The sequence below is a fragment of the Plectropomus leopardus genome, chromosome 12, assembly GCF_026936395.1.
Source record: "Plectropomus leopardus strain MGB_pleo_1.0 chromosome 12, ASM2693639v1, whole genome shotgun sequence".
Classification (NCBI taxonomy): Eukaryota; Metazoa; Chordata; class Actinopteri; order Perciformes; family Serranidae; genus Plectropomus; species Plectropomus leopardus.
The window spans coordinates 28,388,691-28,394,690 of record NC_142187.1 but is presented as its reverse complement, the minus strand read 5'-3'; the positions used below and the strand labels follow the sequence as shown (position 1 = coordinate 28,394,690).

Sequence of the window (6,000 nt, the reverse complement as noted above, 5' to 3'; positions counted from 1 at the left end):
CCCTCCCCTAAGCCAACAATAAATATATATATAGGTCCCTTCAAAGTTCTTAAAAAATATTTGACACGCCTCTTCCTTTTTGCACCCCCCCCCCCTTCTCATAAATATAACAGTCCCTTAGCCAACATCATCATGGAGATGTTTACTGTCATAGATGAGTGTTGCTTAATTCATAAAAATAACGAGACCATTTGAATTTATTCACTTTAAAAACGAGGGGAAAAATGAATCACATGCTAATATTAACCCCTAGGAACCCTCCTGTGACACCGTCACTGACCCCTCGTAGCACCCGGACCCTATTTTGAGAAACTCACAACAGCACGAGGCGTAAAAATCAATGAAATTACCAGAAAAGCTCATCTCAGTTACAGCACTGTGTGTTAAGCTACAAGAGAAAAAAGCTCGGACGGATTCAAAAACTCTGGCCAATCCCGAGTCACATGACTCCACCACCGGCAGCGATACGGAGCGCAAAAGGGACGCAGAGCCTCGGTGTACACAAGCCTGCACACCGCCAGCCCTCCGCCGCTATCCGCCCTATTTCTTTTTAATTGAACCCTTTTACTCCCGCTCGGTGAGTACATTTTCCACTGCCTTTTTCTTATTTTTGTCCTCTTTTTCTTGCTTTCTTGTCTTGGTGTTCCGACCCGGGGAGAAAATGTTTTCTCGTTTTCTGCATGCACTGATTTAAATCTTGGATGCTGAGTGTTGTTGCTCCGGCGACATCCACTGAGAAATAGCCCTACGTGCTTTGCGGACGCTCTTGATATTTTTTTTTCCTCCTCTTCCTCTCTCTTCCTCTTCAGCAGCTTCTTTAGGAGCTCACTTGTTATAAATCCACACCTTTTTCTTATTTTGAGGCTTTTTTTAACCCCCTTCTGTCATCATGGCTTGTTTTGGTGTGATTTTGGTTTTGCTGCTTTCCTGTGATCTTGCAGTGTTTCTCTGGTGTTGGAGGCTGTGCGTCTCCGAGGGCGCAAAAATAACAGTTTTGATTTTCATCTTTGAGGATTTTGCTCTTGAAATAGGTGAGAAATTTCACTTTGCTGGAGTTTGTTTTGTGTTTTCTTTCTTTGGTGCTGCCTTAACAAGCAAATGGGAACTTTTTTTGTTTTGCAAAACGGATGTCTTGGACAGAGCTGGATTTGTATTAAAATAATTAAATAGTGTTAAATAATCAAATAGTTTTAGATTTTTTTTTAAAATGAACCAGATGTGTCTTCAAAATGAGCAAAACAAATGAATAATTAAAGACATTTTTTAAAATTTTAAACCCATATTCATGTTTCTTGGATGACTGATGAGAAGTGATAAAAACTGTCACAGGCTGCAGGATTTTTGCCCTTCAAAGTTGCCTCTCAATTTGCCAAAAATCAAACTCTGAATGCAAATCACTGCTGTGCTAAACAAAACAGAAGCAACAACAGATTCCTGCCAATTGAACCAGACACAGCTGTGCTCCTCCGCCCTGTTTCTCTTGCTACACACACAAACCGTGCAGCATTTGGGAGTGATAACTGAACACACACATCAGGCAACACACAGAGCAGCCTGGAAACTTAAACTGTCTGAATGAGCCGATGGAGAGCAGAGAGGAGGAGGAGAGGGTTGGAGGGGGGTCCTCAAATTTTGCAGCAGTTCATTATGCAAATCGGGGCCGATAGATTTGATTAATAATTTGACCTTGACATGTAGCCAGAACTCATGCACAAACCTGCAGGCGACAAATTAAAAAACACACAAATTTTCCTGCAATTAACTGGCAAAAGAGAGAAGTGACCGCTGCTTTCACCTCTTTAAAAATCCTTGAGCAAAGTTTGTTTTTGTGCAAAAAAGAAATGCTTTCAAACAAATTCATAAGACAAAACCTCCTTTCAATCATTGTGGAGAGATACGGGTGAAGGCGTTTGACAGCTTTTCCAGCCTTCACACTTTGCAGGTCAGGGAACAGGTGGGGGAAGCCAAGCATGAAATGTGCTGCTACGCAAACAATACTTATCTCTCACTAGGGATGAGGTGGGAGGCTGGCTCTGGAATAGCCATGCACTGAATCACTAAGAGAGGAGGAAGGAAGGAAGAAAGTTTTGCCCGGCATTTCTGGAGCGGTCAGTAATCTGTCTCCGTCCAGTCGAGGCCTGTCTTTCTGCACCCGTGGGCCCGGATGATCATTGACCCTTAGCAGGTGTAGCATGTGGGCTGCCTCAAAGCCATGCACCACAGAGCCCATCTTCTTTCAGATAAAAACATTTTTGAGCTGCTCCGGCTTTCCGACTATAGGTCAAAGAACAGATTTGGGGCTGTCTCTTTTTATATCCCTACGTGTGAGAGAAAACCAAAGACAAAAACAGATGTCAGACAAACAAAAAGAAAGATACGGAATATCACTGAGGGATCAGCGATCTCAGTACCACTTGAAAGATGTGATATCTAGTATCCGAAGAATGTGTCAATTTGGGTAGCATTTTAATGAAGTTATCTGGAAATATAGATGTTAATTGATTTTGCATATTCTTAAAAATCTAGTGACAGACTTCTGACTTGTGCATATGTTGCAGTGAGGCAAACGTTTGTCACAATTCAGTGGATGTGCTAAAAAAGGTTTCAACCTGTAGGATGTCTTGGTGATTTTTTTTTTTTTTTTTTGAGGTTTGGAAAGTGAAATGTCTATAAATGTCGTTTTATTTTAAGAAGTCATGATCATTACAAAATTTTATGCATCCACTGAATCATGACTCTAAATGGTGCAAACTGAGTTCCATACGAATCCCCGTAGCTGATTATGAGATATAAACTTTTTCGCATTTTTGGCGTCCTCTAGTGGCAGAATATCCCAAGACTCCTTAGCAACGCTCGGAAAAAGCATCTGCACATGTGCATGAAGCTTGGTTACAATTGTCTGTGCAGTTTTTGATTCATGAGTATTTATGTAAAATTGAACTTTAAGACAAATGTTTGAAAAAACACAAATTCAAAACGGATTGACGGATCAAAGTCTCTTTGATAAGTTTAGATCAGCAGCATGTGCGGATGATGATTGACCCAATGATCTGGGACTAGTTTGTGAAAATATTATTTAGAGAAAATTGAGAAAAGTTGCAAAATTTGTAGATGAATTGAGAGATAACTATGGTGAAAGAGTTTTGAGTGTTTTTTGAGATAATTGCTGAAATATAAAGTTGATTGTTGCAGCACCACCTTGAGGTCACTGAGTAGTGGGTGAAACTTGCAACCAGGCTGCCAGTTTTTGTGAGTTTTTGTCGTACGGTTTTTACTGCATCAACACTTCTAGTGGAGAAAAATAAGAAGAGGAAAGAAAAAACATAAGAAAAAAAATAGGACTCCAGCAGCGAGCGTTGCTGCTTGGACCCCTAAAGATGGTGTGTGTCACAAACACACACACACATACATACATCATCCACTTCACATAGAACAGTTCTGTGTTACATTATGCATGTGATAATACCCACTGCTCTGTATTAGATCTCCAATTCTTGGATCTGTACGCTGCGTTCTACGCCTGCATTAGTCATATTCAACACGTTCTCCAGTGCAGAGTCCGTCTCTCCAGCCGGTGGAAAGCAGCAGTTTGGAAAACAACAATATATGCATGCACCTGATGCTCAGTTCTGTTGTGAGACGTGCCATTAGCCTCGCAGCGTTAGTATCTCAGCACCGCGGCCAGCTCCTTTTATTCTCCATTCAAAGAGATAGTGGTGGATTTCAGCACCATGGACAGCTGCCAACGCTTTATTACTCTGGCAGCTGGAGCGAGCTGATTCCTGCCTCGAAGTCTGGAGTGTCTCCACTCACTAACCCCTGCCCTCTACACCACACACGTCTTATTCGGAGCTATTTCAAGCTCTCTACCCCCATTCAAAAGGCTAAAACAGAGGTTTCACCCGAGATAAGATAATTCTCTTTCTGAGTCAGTGTATATTTTAACTGGTTGAAAAGGCTCAATTTAGCCTTTTTCAAAGCAGAACTGGAATAAACCTTTTAAAGGATGGATATGTAGGTATACAACAGGTTTATGTTTTGTTATTCAACACAATGAAGAAAAAACTTTATTTGTAGATTAGGGTTGCAGAAGTATACCTCTTTCAGTGTATACCATGGTATGAAAATCAATGATTATAGTGTCATTTACATTTTTTTGTTCTGAAAATAATGCAGTTGAATGGCGAATCAAGTTATTATTTTCAAAAGGAAGACTTTTTATGCATACTCAGAAAAATGGCTTCAGGTTTCAAATATTGTAATGGAACATCTGTTTACTAAAACCCTTATATTTTAATTAAGGCTATTTGTAACTGATAGTAATTATAGTGAGATACGTACAGAAGTGTGAACTAAGGCTTCTGCGTCACATTCCCAACAAAAATTAAACTCTACGTGCTCCATGACTGTAGCTATTACTGTATTGGATAGTGTCTTATTGTTAGGTTTTTAAGGTTTTTAAAATTCCTTCATTCAACAGGCTATAAAATAGAGGTTTTGCATTGGATAAACAAAACAATAATTATCTCTCACACAGGGTTTCTGTAAGTTTCAAACTTGCTGAGAAAACTTAAAGAACAAGTTTGGTGGTATTCAAGCGGCAACCTCCAACGCACTCTCAATCTAAGTCGTCACATGTTGCAGCTTTGCAGTCGACTATCACGTCTACATATTAGGTTTTATGAATCTTTCTGCATCAGCTATTGATGTTTGGGGATGGCACTACTGTGATGTTAACAAATGCACATGTTGGGATGACGCAGTACGTGGTTATATTTAGACAACACAAGCAAATAGCAGCCAACTCTGGGATGTCAACAAATGTACGTGCTGCCATGGATGGTAAGGACTAGGCAAAAGAAGCACATGGAAAAGTGTAGGAAAAAAAATCACATTAGGACAGGAAGTCCAAAGTTTGTTGGACCCATCCACCGACTTCCCCCCTGTCCTATAGGTGCCCTCACACTCCTTGTATTATATTGTTTCTTGCAGTTGTTCTGGCATTTCAACCCAACACCGTCATCCGGTGGCATATAATAACACTGCGAACGGTTCTGTCCGGCCACGTTCTCATCTGATGCAGTCCAGTGGCGTTTCATGCGCATGCAAAAGGTGGCTTTTGGTGTAGCGATCTTGCACCAAAACTGCTGTCAAAACAGCAGGATTTTTCCGAGTTTGGAATGAGAACGGGCTGCAACGTCTGATGCTGAAAAATTAAGCCAATAATTGCATTTTGTCAAATGACACCAAAAAAGACCAATGTATTTAAAATATGTAAGGTACTCCAGGGGTTCCATGAGTATATTGTAGAGTTACTCAGCTAAAAGAGGAGAATAAAGTACAGATATTGGGGTTCATGGCATCAACAAACACAACAAATAGAATTGTACATTGTCTTGTAGAGGATCTTTCGTGTGTTTGCCGTTTCAATAACCAAAAAACTACCAGCTATAATGTGCAGACTGCATGGACACACCTCAGTTTCCCACCAAACTGAGTCACCTGCTCAGAGAAGACAAGTGAAAAAAGAGACCAAGTACATGAAGCAACAGTTCCAGGGTCAGAAAATGGGGGTTTGTCAGAGAAAAAACCTTGTAAACCACTACCACAGACTCCCATTGTTGTCCAAAAACCCATCAGTGAACCAGAGATTTGAACTGGGTCACATGTTCCTTCTTTACTAACAACCTGAACGCTGCTGTTTATTTGGAGTCATTCCCACATACGCTGAGCTGGCAATACTCACAACAACACCAACTATGCATTAATCCCTAACAAATTAAACATTCTTTATTTTTTTTCTAACAATTCACAACCTGTTTGTGAAGATTAACGACTTTCGTGGAAACCAGTGGGCTACAGAAAGTATCAAGAGATGGATTTAAACATTTTTAATTTTTGTCTTTTCATGCGATTTATTGACAATAACAAAACTATAGAATTTTGGCAGCTCTATCCTTTAATTACATCTTTTATAAACTAAAATAGGAGTCTGCCTAA

The 6,000-nt window shown here is 40.2% G+C and overlaps 1 protein-coding gene across 5 annotated transcripts in view; it reads left to right on the top strand.

The window, feature by feature from the left end:
- The first annotated feature begins 257 nt into the window (after window positions 1-257).
- The window catches only part of LOC121951759 (RNA-binding Raly-like protein), a 62,601-nt gene continuing 56,858 nt past the window's right edge, over window positions 258-6,000 (top strand). For 2 of the 5 annotated variants that reach the window (XM_088085717.1, XM_042498216.2), the window contains exon 1: window positions 260-577. The gene's annotated coding sequence lies outside the window, so the exon portion shown is untranslated. Of the gene's footprint in view, window positions 578-941; window positions 1,032-6,000 lie in introns of all 5 variants that reach the window. The other 3 variants (XM_088085716.1, XR_015778199.1, XM_042498218.2) reach the window with 3 other exon arrangements.